The sequence below is a fragment of the Hylobates moloch genome, unplaced genomic scaffold, assembly GCF_009828535.3.
Source record: "Hylobates moloch isolate HMO894 unplaced genomic scaffold, HMol_V3 SCAFFOLD_12, whole genome shotgun sequence".
NCBI classification, from domain to species: domain Eukaryota; kingdom Metazoa; phylum Chordata; class Mammalia; order Primates; family Hylobatidae; genus Hylobates; species Hylobates moloch.
In genome coordinates, this window is record NW_026652287.1 from 42,350,887 (window position 1) to 42,364,083 (window position 13,197).

Consider the following 13,197-nt stretch of genomic DNA (forward strand, 5'->3'; position numbering starts at 1 on the left):
CTCTACCAAAAAAAGAATAATTAGGTCTCACTGTGTTGCCCAGGCTGGAGTGCAGTGGTGTGATCTCAGCTCACTGCAACCTCTGCCTTCCGAGTTCAAGTGATTTTTGCATCTCATCCTCCCAAGTAGCTGGGATTACAGGCACATGCCACCACGCCTGGCTACTTTTTTGTATTTTTAGTAGAGGTGGGGTTTCACCATGTTGGCCAGGCTGGTTTCGAACTCCTGATCTCAAGTGATCTGCCTGCCTTGGCCTCCCAGAGTGCTAGGATTACAAGTGTGAGTCACTGCCCCCAGCCAAATTGTTTTCTCTAAAAATCTATCTCTCTAGGCCAGGTGCAGTGATGCATGTCTGGAATCCCAGCATTTTGGGAGCCCAAGGTGGGCAGATCACTTGAGCTTACCAGTTCAAGACCAAGCCCAACCAATGAGCCGAAACTCCATCTCTACAAAAAATACAACAACAAAAAAAAAATTAGCCAGGTATGGTATTGTGCACCTGTAGTCCCAGCTACTCAGTAGGCTGAGGTGAGAGGATCACCTGAGCCCAGGAGGCAGACAGAGGTAGCAGTGAGCCGAGGTCATGCCACTGCATTCCTGCCTGGGCCACAGGGAGACCATGTCTCAGGAAAAAAAAAAAAAAAAAAACTCATTTTTTTGGGGGCACTATAATTGGGTATATATAAGTTTACTCATTTTATATTTCTGGCAAGTTGTCCTACTAGTGCCCATACTTTTCCCCTAATAACCAATGTTCATTAATTTACTTGATATAAATATGAGCTACTGACCTAGAAATATCATTTTCTCAACCTGTAAGGACAACCAGGAGCAACTTACTTTTTCTCAGCATTACATCAGTTATACTGTTGCTTGCAATAACATCCACCAGGTATGGTCATCTTTACATCCCACAACTTGTCCTCTCTATTGATGCCTTTATGAGTTCTTTCATAAGACATAGGTGAATAAGATGTTTGTTGGGGAATAGACTCAAACATTCAGGCTAACCACCTGAAGTTTCTAGGGGTTCAATTGTCTGGAGCTTGCCAAGATATTCCCTCTAAGGTGAAAGGAAAATTGCTGCAATTTGTACTACTAACCACAAACAGCACAATGCTTGGTCGGCTTTTTTGGTTTCTGGAGGCACTATATTGACACATATGACCCATCTGCAGATGACTATATTAGTGAAGTTTTTATCCTACAGAAAAGAAGCAATATGATAACACTTTGAGAATTTAGAAAAGTAACACATTCTTGGCCGGGTGCGGTGGCTCACGCCTGTAATCCCAGCACTTTGGGAGGCCAAGGTGGGTGGATCACCTGAGGTTGGGAGTTCGAGACCAGCCTGGCTAACACAGAGAAATCCCATCTCTACCAAAAATACAAAATTAGCTGGGCGTGGTGGCGCATGCCTGTAACCCCAGCTACTTGGGAGGCTGAGGCAGGAGAATTGCTTGAACCTGGGAGGCAGAGGTTGCAGTGAGCTGAGATCGCACCCTTGCACCCTTGCCTGGGCAACAAGAGTGAAACTCCATTTCAAAAAAAAAAAAACACACATTCTGGCAATATATGAGGGCAGGATAACCAACTCAAACAAGGACACAATGAAGCCTGAAAACCTTGAAAAATAATTTACAAAATAGAAGGAAACTGGTTTCTTCTTTTGTTTTTTTTTGAGATGGAGTCTTGCTCTGTTGCCAGGCTGGAGTGCAGTGGCATGATCTCAGCTCATTGCAACCTCCGCCTCTCCTGGGTTCAAGTGATTCTTCTGCCTCAGCCTCCGGAGTAGCTGGGAATACAGGCATGTGCCACCACACCCAGCTAGTTAGAGATGGGGTTTCACATGTTGGCCAGGATGGTCTCGATCTCTTGACCTCGTGATCTGCCCACCTCAGCCTCCCAAAGTGCTGGGATTACAGCTGTGAGCCACCATGCCTGGCCGAAACTGGGTATTTTTTTAAAAGAAACCATCATGTTACATATAAATTTATCCAGAAATGCAAAGTTAGTTTTACATTAGAAAAATCAATAAATACAATTCACTTTTAAAATAGGCTTATTACTCATTCACTCATACTAATAATTACTAGGCACCTAGAATGAATGAGGCAGTGTTCAAAGCATTTAATGCATTATTGAAAAAATAGTATAATCTCAGTAGATATAGAAAAAGCCATAAAGAGGTATTACTGAGAAAAATATTTCAAAATATGATAAACATTGTATAAAAAATGCAAAAGTAAACAATAAATGAATGGTGGAAAATAGAGTATGAGTTTAAAATCAGGAAGATGACAATGGTATCCACTACTTAGTATTTTACTGGACTCTTAAGTGAGGCAGGCTAGGAAAAGATATTTAAAAACCTAAGGACGAGAAAAGTAGAAGTAAATCTCATTATTTATAATATGATTACCTAAATGGAAAATTTCAAGGATATATAAATTATTAGAATTAATGAAAATGTTTAGTATCTTAATAAAGATAAACTTGCAACTTATGCTCAGGAATAGAAATAATAAAATTTAAAAGTCGATACCATTTATAAGAGCAACAATGGTATAACATATGGAATAATAAATTTTAAACTTACCAAAATTGTTTTGAAGACAGTATTGAAAACATTAAAGATGACGTAAACAAATTTGAGACATTCATTGAAAAGTCAAATTCTGGAAAGACTCAATTCTCCCAAACTGATTTAGATTCAAAAAGTTCCAAATACAGCTCCACTTCCAGATTGGCTGTAGACATTAACAGGAACCCACATGAATAAACAGTGAACTGACATCTTCAAAGACCCTGGAAATCTGTGAACAAAAAAAGGAATGAAAGAATTAAATGCCAGAGGATGAGCTCCTCTTACAAGAGCAGAAATCAGTGCCTGGTTTCTTCCCTGAAGGCATTTTCCTGGTCTAGGAGCAGATTGGTGGAGAGCTAGGCCTGCCACAAGCAGAGGAACTTTAAACTGGAATATGGAGAGACCGGGGGGCATTAATGGTCACAAGGCTAGTGTGACACTATAACATAAAATGGACTCTCTTTACCAGTGCTGTGTATCCCTATGATGATTTGCCGAGTGTGTAGCAACAGCTGGTGCTGGGCACTAACCAGGAAAAAATGGATATCCGTATTATCTTGTAGTGCTTAGATTCCACAGTCCTGCTAGAGTGAGTGGTCTGAAATAAATAGTCATAGGAAAGATCTTACTCAAGATGTTTGAAACCAGAAGTTAACCAAAACTAATTTTTACATCCCAACCTCTGATTGGATCAAAATTGAGGAGATTCTTACCTAAACTGCTTGACAGAGGAAAGGGAGTGACTTCCAGGTGAAAATAATATTTTTTAATTTCTGCTGTTATTTTAAGCATAATATCCACATACAACTTAAAACACATGATGTGCAGAGCAGCAGGGCAATGTTACCAATCAGGAGAAAAAGGTCCAACAGAGATATACCCATAGATGATATGAGAAGTTGGAATTAGCAGACAAGGACTTTAGAATTGTTATAGAACCAACAGTTTCATATGTCTGCTGTGTAGTAGCAGACCAGTTACACAGACAGGGATTAAGCAGAGAGTTTAATTACCACAGGGCACCAAGTAAGGAGATAGGAGGAAACATCTATATCCCCAGGAAGTTCCAGGCTGGAGTTTTAAAGGGGATCAGGAAGGGTGAAGGACTGGAGAATTAGGGTTGTTGATGGTCAGAGCAAGCAGGATTAAGTCATCAGGATGTGGAAACTAGATTTTTTGGTAAGTCAGCTCGTGGTGCCCCTCAGACCAGCTGAGTCAATGGGGTCCTTCAGACCAGCTGACATGGTAGGTTTATCAGCATGTAAAAAGTGTGAAAGAATATCTCAAAGGAAAAACTTAATGTTTTATAATGGCCAAGTTATCAATAGAGCAGTTAAGGGGAAGTATAATCTTGTAACAGGGTGATATGGTTTGCCTCTGTGTCCCTACCCAAATCTCACCTTGAATCATAATAATCCCCACCTGTCATGGGAAGGACCCAGTGGGAGGTAATTGAATCATGAGGGTGGGTTTTTCCCGTGCTGTTCTCATGGTAGTGAATAAGTCTCATGAGAACGTATGATTTTATAAAAGGGCAGTTCCCCTGCACATGCTGTCTTGCTTGTCACCATGTAAGATATCCCTTTGCTCTTTGTCTTGGGCCATGATTGTGAGGCCTCCCCAGCCATGAGGGTCTGTGAGTCCATTATACCTCTTTCCTTTATTAGTTACCTAGTCTCAGGTATGTCCTTATTAGCAGCATGAGAACAGACTAATACACAGGGTCTACATGATTGTAGGACAATAGGTACCAGTGAACTATGAAGAATCAGGTCAGAGATTAAGCTTGATTAATGTTGAATGTGCTATAAGCTTAGTTTTTCATTTATCCCCCTCCCTTCTTTCCTGATTAATTTTATAAAGTTTATAGGGGCAGTTTCAGAATTGCCCCTATAAATTATGACAGATACGTTAAATAAAACAAAAAATTTCAAATGGATGAAAATATATAGAATTGCAGGCCAGGCATGGTGGCTCACACCTGTAATCCCAGCACTTTGGGAGGCCAAGGCAGGTGGATCACGAAGTCAGGGGTTTGAGACTATCCTGGACAACATGGTGAAATTCCATCTCTACTAAAAATAGAAAAATCAGCCAGGTGTGGTGGCACATGCCTGTAATCCCAGCTACTCGGGAGGCTGAGGTAGGAGAATCACTTCAACTTGGGAAGCAGAGGTTGCAGTGAGCCGAGATTGCACCATTGCACTCCAGGGTTGGGTGACAGAGCAAGACTCTGTCTCAAAAAAAAAAAAAAAAAAAAAAGAAAAATACATAAAATTGCAGTATCTAAGTGGAATCTCTAAAGTAGAAACAGACAATCTAGAGGTAAAAATTACAATTTCTGAAATTTAAAAGAAATTCTGTAAGTGGGCCTAAAAGCAAACTAAACACAGCAAATAAAGGTGGGGGAGAGGGCAATCAGTGAACTCAAAGATAGATTAACAGAAATGTGCCAAACTTATGGACACGGGAAAACAATGAGTGTTTTCTAAAACTGATTAAAAACATCAAACCAGCAGATTCAAGCTTAGCAAACCCAAGCAGGATAAATGTAAAGAAAACCACAATCAGTTCACCATCAATCTGTTAAAAAAAAAAATCTTAAAAAAGCAAGAAAAAAATAGTATGTTCAGAATTTTAAAAAATGTGGCTGACTTCTCAGCAACATAACAGGGAGAAGAAAAATGTAATTGTATCTTTAAAGTGCTGAAAGAGAAAAACCTAATTATATGCTTTGCAAAAAAAATTCTTCAAAAATACAAAATTCCATTTTGAGACAAAAGCTGACAAAATAAATTGTCAAACTTGTGCTATGGGAAATACTACGGGAAGTGTTTCATACTGAAGAGAAATAATCCCAGGCTGAGGTGCATGCAGATTGATGGGATGAAATTAAAGAGTATGGAAGGGCAAACAGGTGGACAAATATAAAATGCTTTTTTTTAATTTAAAGACTATTGATAGATTAAAGCAACAATAACTTAGTGTGAACTCAGTAATATGTTCCAGGGTCTATATATCTGCTTTTATACCAGTACCATGCTGTTTGGCTTACTGCAGCCTTGTAGTATAGTTTGAAGTCAGATAGAGTGATGCCTTCAGCTTTGTTTTTTTTTTTTTTTTTTTTTTTTACCCCCAGACAGGGTCTCATTCTGTCACTCAGGCTGGAGTGCAGTGGCATGATCATGGCTCCCTGCAGCCTCAACCTCCCAGGCTTAAGCAATCCTCCCACCTCAGCCTGCCAAATAGCTGGGACTACAGACACATGCCACCACACCTGGCAAATTTTTGTATTTTTTGTAAAGATGGGGTCTCACTGAGTTGCACAGGCTGGTCTCAAACTCCTGGACTGAAGTGATCTCACCTAGGGCTCCAGTGATCCTGTTTTGGGCTTCCAAAGCACTGAGATTAAGTGTGAGGCACTGCACCTGGCTCTCCTCTTTTTCTAAAGCCACAAGTCCTGCAGGGTACAGGAGCTCATGCCTGTAATACCAGTGCTTTGGGAGGCCAAAGTAGGAATACTCCTTGAGGCCTCAAAGGTTTGAGAGCAGTTTGGGAAACAAAGCAAGACTGTCTCTACAAAAACATGTTTTTAAAAATAAGCTGGGCATGGTGTGCACTTGTAGTCCTAGCTACTTGGGAGGCTGAGGTGGGAGGACTGCTTGAGGCCCGGAGGTTGAGGCTACAGTGAGCCATGACTGTGCCACTGCACTCCAGCCTGGGTGACCAAGCACAAGACCCTGACTATAACAAAACAACAACAACAAAAAAAGCCACCAGTCCCACTCACATGATAACCTATTAATCTGTTAACCCATTAATCCCTCAATCCATTAATGAATTAATCCATTCAAGAGGGTAGAGCCCTCAAGACCAGTCGTCTCTTAAAGGCCCCACTTCTGAATACTACCACATGGGAGATTAAATTTCAACATGAGTTTTTGGAGGGGACAAATATTCAAACTATAGCATTCCACCCCTGGCCCTCAAAAACTCTTGCTCCTCTCACATACGAGTACGTTCATTCCCTCTCTATAGCCTCAATGTCTCAAGTCATTCCATCACCAACTCAAAAGTTCAAAGTCCAGAGTATCGTCTGGGAGCCTGTGAAATCAAAACAAGTTACCTACCCTCAAGAGATAGTGGTACAGGCAGAAGACAGACATTCACATTCCAAAAGGGGAGAATGAGCAAAAAGAAGTAACAGGCCCCAATCAAGTCTGAAGCCCATCAGGGCAGACCACAAATCTGCAAGCTGGAGAATCATCTCTTGATTCCGCTTGCTGCCTCCTGGACACACTGAGGTCACAGTTTGACCCCCAAGGCCTCAGGCAGCCCAACCCCTCTGGCTTTGCTGGGTGCATCCCAAATGGTGGCTTATACGGTTTGAGGTCTCATGCCTGAAGACTTCCTAGGTGGGTGTTGCATGCTGCTGGGTTACTCCACAGTTTTGGGGTCCTGATGGCACTCTTACTCCCATAGCTCCACTAGGTATTGCCCTGGTGGGGATTCTGCAGCAGCCCCAATGTCACATTTCTGCATGTGACCATGGCTCTGGTTGGGACTCTGCAGTTGCTCTGTCCTTATAACACATCTATGCTTGGGCCTCCAGGCTTTTGATGACATCCTTTGAAATCTGGGTGGAAGCTGCCAAACCTCCATTCTGCAAGTCTGCAGAATTAGCTGCACATGGATGCCACCGAAGTTTGTGACTTGTACCTTCTGAAGGGCATGAGCTGCACCTGGGTCACTTAAGCCATAGCTGGGCAGCCACAGAGCACTGTGCTGAGGTGCAGGGAGCAGAGTTCCAAGGCAACTCAGCAGCAAACTATGGAGAGTGACTGGTCTGTCCCCTGAAGCCACTGTGCCCTCATAGGCCTTTAGGCCTGTAATGTGAGGGGCAACCTTGAAAATCTCCAAAATGCCTTCAGGGTCTTTATTCCATTGTTTTGAGTAAAAGCAGCCGGCTCCCTTCTATCTGTGCTAATCTCTTTAGCAAAGGATCACTAGGGTACAACCTTAGTTTCCCCACCTGAACACACTTTTTCACTCTATGTGGCCAGGCTAAGAGTTTTCCAGATCTTTCCACGGTGCTTCCCTTTTAACATAAATTCTGTCTTTTAAATTGTTCTTTTTAATTGTTCCATTGCTTCTGAATCTCAGCACAAATAGCCAAAAGTAACCATGCAACTCCTATGTTTTGCTTAGAAATTTCTACTGCTACATACCCTAGTTCATCACTCTCAAATTAGGACTTGCACAAAGTCCTCAGGCATGGATAGAGTTCAGCCAAGTTTTTTGCCAGTTTATAACAAGGACAGCCTTTACTGCAGTTTCCAGTGCCTTCTTTCTCAATTCCACCTGAAACTACATCAGAATGGCCTTTACTGTCCATATTTCTATCAAAATTCTAGTCACAGCCACTTAACAAATCTCTAAGGCTTTCCAAATCTTTTCCTAGCTTTCTTGTTTTCTAAGCCTTCATCAGAATCTAGGCTTTTTCTAGTCTGCTCCTCCAAATTATTCCACCCTCTGCCCCATTACACCCAGTTTGAAAGCTGCTTCCACATGTTCAGGTATTTCTCATTGTCAGTAACACCCTACTTCTAGGTACCGATTTTCCAGAATTCCATGAACTCTACCACCAGTTAACCCAATGGTAACTGGAACATATTCCAGCTAACAAATTCAGCAGTTTATTTAAAATTAATGGATCTAGGCCAGGCATGGTGGCTCACACCTGTAATCCCAACACATTGGGAGGCTGAGATGAGGGGATCACTTCAGCCCAGGAGTTTGAGACCAGCCTGGGCAACAAAGCAAAGCCTTATCTCTATAAAAAAATTGAAAAGATTTGCTGGGCATGGTGGTAAAGGTGTGGCCCCAGCTACTCAGGAGGCTGAGGTGAAAGTATTGCTTGAACCCAGAAGTCGAGGCTGCAGTGAGGTATGATGGTGCCCCTCCACTACAGCCTGGGTAACAGAATGAAACCATGTCTCTAAAACAAAACAAAACAAAACAAAAAAACCTCGGCCAGGCGCAGTGGCTCACGCCTGTAATCCCAGCACTTTGGGAAGCCAAGGCGGGTGGATCACCTGAGGCCAGGAGTTCAAGACCAGCCTAGCCAACATGGCAAAACACCATCTCTACTAAAAAAAAAAAAAAATTACAAAATTAGCCAGGCACAGTGGCACACACCTGTAACCCCAGCTACTCAGGAGGCTGAGGCAGGAGACTCGCTTGAACCCAGGAGGCGGAGGTTACGGTGAGCTAAGATCGTGCTGCTGCACTCCAGCCTGGGCGACAGACCAAGACTCTGCCTCAAAAAGAAAGAAAAAAAAATTGGGTCTAGGCACTGAGCACCAATAACTTCTAATACTCACAAAAGAGACACCATTGGACATTAGTACCTTCTGAGCAAAGATCACATGTGCCACCACCTCCCCAAAAATGAAACTGAATCTTATCTCTAGATCCAACTATGATATAAAAGGAAATACTCTGACAACCCTATGAGAATGCAATTAGCAAAATCCACACTACACATAACTCTAGATCTTAACCCAGGTGCTTCAAAAAATAAGAGAAAAGGGGAAAAACTAAAAAATGACATCCAAAAATGAGCAAAAATTAAATAATGTTTGGGGTTCCACATTTGGGTGAAAGGTAATAAATGATTACTATAAAAGTCATGAGAGTGGTTACTTTGAGGGAAGAAAGAGGCAGTTGTGACTGGGACACGGTATTTGAGGCAAAGCTCTACGTCTTGAACTGGGTTGTGGTTACAAGAGTATTCGTTATCTAATTCATGAACCACACATTTAGGTCATATGAAAAAATAAACCTAAACCTGATCTCCCGTTGCCAAAAAATACTAGGAAATACAAGAGGAAATCTTCCCCTGACTACCCTTATGAGGCTGGCATAACCATACTATGCACCAGATAATATGACAAAACCATAGAGCTATCTCATTCACAAACAGATTGGCCAGGTACAGTGCCTCACACCCGTAATCCCAGCACTTTGGGAGGTAGAGGCAGGAGGATGACTGGAGCCCAGGGGCTCAAGACTGTCCTAGGCAACATAGGGAGACCCTGTCTCTACAAAAATGTAAACATTGGCCAGCATGGTGGTGTGTGCCTGTAGTCCCAGTTATTCGGGAGGCTGAGGTGGGAGGATGGCTTGAGCCCAGGAGTTCAAGGCTATACTGAGCCGTGATCATGCCATTGCACTCCAGCCTGGGTGAGAGTGAGACTCTGTCTCTTAAAAAAAACAAGAAGTGTATGAAAAGTCAGGGAACTATAGTTTCTATAAATATATGTTAATTACTTTTTCTGGCAGGGTGTGGTGGCTCACGCCTGTAATCCCAACATTTTGGGAGGCTGAGGCAGGCGGATCACTTGAGGTCAAGTGTTCGAGGCCAGCCTGGCCAACATGGTGAAATCCCGTCTCTACTAAAAATACAAAAATTAGCTGGGCATGGTGGTGTGCACCTGTAGTCCCAGCTACTCAGGAGGCTGAGGCATGAGAATCGCTTGAACCCAGGAGGCAGAGGTTGAAGTGGGCCAAGTTGCACTACTGCACTCCAGTCTGGGAAACAGAGAGACTCTGTCTAAAAAGTAAATATATATACATACACACACACATATATTTTCAAAGTATATGTTCAATGTGGTTTTTTTTCAACTATGACCTATCTTTATAGGTGAAGCACCTCCAAATTAGCATCAGTGGGTCCAATTATTAATCTAAAAAAAGTATAATAAATACACTACTACCCTGAGATTTCAGACTTTTTGGCCATTATACATTATGTTAACAATTAGATTCATTGCTTTAAATTTACAGTTATTTCATCTGAAAAGTTTTCTGGAGGCCAGGCATGCTGGCTCACACCTGCAGTCCCAGCACTTTAAAAGGCCAAGGCAAGAGGATTGCTTGAGCCCAAGAGTTCAAGACCAGCCTCAGTAACATAGTAATACTCCATTTGTATATAAGAAAATTTTTTTTAAGAAGAAAAGTTTTCTGGAGATTGAAATGTATCCAATTTAATATCCTCTTTGCTCTCAGGTATTTTACCAATGTTTCTACAATGAATGTGGAAAGGTTTCACAATAAAACCAATCTTTGGCCTTTCCTCCTTTCCCCTTTCTCTTCCCTTTCAGCAGAGTGTCCTTTGGGAAGGTACCCCTGAGGTGTGGGAGACTGCAGGGGCCAGCATGTTCCTGGTCAAGCTTTTGGGTAACACGGTTGCAAGTGAGGGTTTATAAGCCAATGAGGAAATGCTCTGAGGATAATGGAAGCTAGACTTCTCACTGAGAAAAGAGTTACAAACAGGAAAGGAGGAAGGTGAGAATAATGCCTGTCCTGATTAATTGGAAATATTAGTGTAAAGCCCTGTTAAGATATAATACAGGATGCAAATGTGTATACTTATATCCATGAATGTGTGTAGGTAGAAAAACATTCTCTACTCCTGTTTGCTGAGAGGCCCTGAAAGCAATGAATCCAAGGTAGCAATGATCACACTTAGTGCCCAGAATTGGTTTCTAAATACCATTATCCTCTTAAAGGAATTAGAGCTCTTTGGAGAAAAGGCTGACTCCAGCGCTGGAGAAGGAAAAATACGAGATGAGCCTAGAACATCTTAAGGTTGGAAAGTTCTCATGGAATGATGGGTCATGTCAAGGGGATACATGAGCCAGCCAAGGGGGCTTCCACTGGCCAAAGCTGGGACAACTAGAGCAAAATAAGTAGTGAGTACATGGGAACCCATGAATTCACACTGATATAAATAAATGAAGAAAGAAATAGGGAGGAGAAAAATCTCTAACCTAGAGCAGTATGACAAACAGGAAATCTAGAAGGCACAGACAGTTGGAAAGAAAAAAAAAAAAAACCTGCCGGGTGTGGTGGCTCACGTCTGCAATCCTAACAATTTAGGAGGCTGAGGTGGGCAGGTCATCTGAGGTCGGGAGTTGGAGACCAGCCTGACCAAAATGGAGAAACCTCATCTCTGCTAAAAAATAAAAAATTAGCCAGGCATAATGGCTCATGCCTGTAATCCCAGCTGAGGCAGGAAAATTGCTTGAACCCAGGAGCTGGAGGTTGCAGTGAGCTGAGATCACGCCACTGCACTCCAGCCTGGGCAACAAGAGCGAAACTCTGTCTCAAAAAAAAAAAAAAAAAAACTATTTGGCAACTATTATAATAATAATTAATCCAGACAAGAATCATTACTGCTGGATGAATTTCTAAGAGGAGGAAAAAGATATTTACATAGTCTTAACACATTGCCCCCTCAAAGCATTTAAGTATAACCTACTTTTAACTAAGGCAGTTTTGCAACTTTTCAGTCTAAAGAAAAACAAAAAATTAAAAAAATTAATGCACAGTGGAGAAACTTGCCAGACACCATCTTAACCAAGAGATAACAGCTTACACCACTATTAGAAATAATGGGGAGTGGCCAGGTGGAGTGGCTCACGCCTGTAATCCTAGCACTTTGGGAGGCCGAGGAGGGCGGATTACTTGAGGTCAGGAGTTCAAGACCAGCCTGGCCAACATGGTGAAACCCTGTCTCTACAAAAATACAAAAACTAGCTGGGTGTGGTGGTGTGTGCCTGTAATCCCAGCAACTTGAGAGGCTGAGGCAACAGAATCGCTTGAACCCAGGAAGCAGAGGTTGCAGTGAGCCGAGAACACGCACCACTGCCCTCCAGCCTGGGTGACAGAGCAAGACTCTGTCTAAAAACAAAAAGAAAAGAAAGAAATAATGGGGAGTCTTTGGTGGTTTGTGTTAGGGGTCTTTATGATCAGTGATGAGGTCTATTCATCTTTACTGTGAGATTACAGGGGTCAGTGGGGTTAGTGAGTGATATGGTTTGGCTGTGTCCCCACCCAAATCTCACCTTGAATGGTAATAATCCCCACATGTCAAGGGTGGGGCCAGGTGGAGATAACTGAATCATGTCGGCGGTTTCCTCCATACTGTTCTTGCGGTAGTGAATAGGTCTCTCAAGATATGATGGACTTATAAAGGGGAGTCCCCCTCTACAAGATCTCTTGCCTAACACCAGGACTTTGCTCCTCAATCGCCTTCTGCCATGATTGTAAGGCCTCCTCAGCCATGTGGAACTGTGAGTCAATTAAACCTCTTTCTTTTGTATGTTACCCAGTCTCAGGTATGTCTTTATTAGCGGCGTGAAAACAGATCAATACAGTGAGGATTTGTGAGGTTAGTGAGGAAGGTCTGTAGGGACAGTGATTAGGAGTCTCTGGGGTCAGTAACATGTACACTGTGGGGTTATTGATAGAGATTCCTTAGGAGCGGTAATAGGGATTATACAGAGATCAATGGAGGAATCTCTGGTGCTATGTTGCAGCTCTGTGGGGTCGGTGATATATATGAAGCGGGGTCAGGGATGTGCAGTCTGAAATCAATGGTGTGGCTATGTGGGGGTTAGTGATGTGATCCCAAGGGGGCTTGGTGGAGATTCAGATGGTCAGTGATGCTGGGGAACTGGAGTCACTGATGGAAGGTCTGTGGGATTGCTCATTGGGAATTTAGAGGTAAGTACTGTGGCACCCATGGAATATTTACCAGG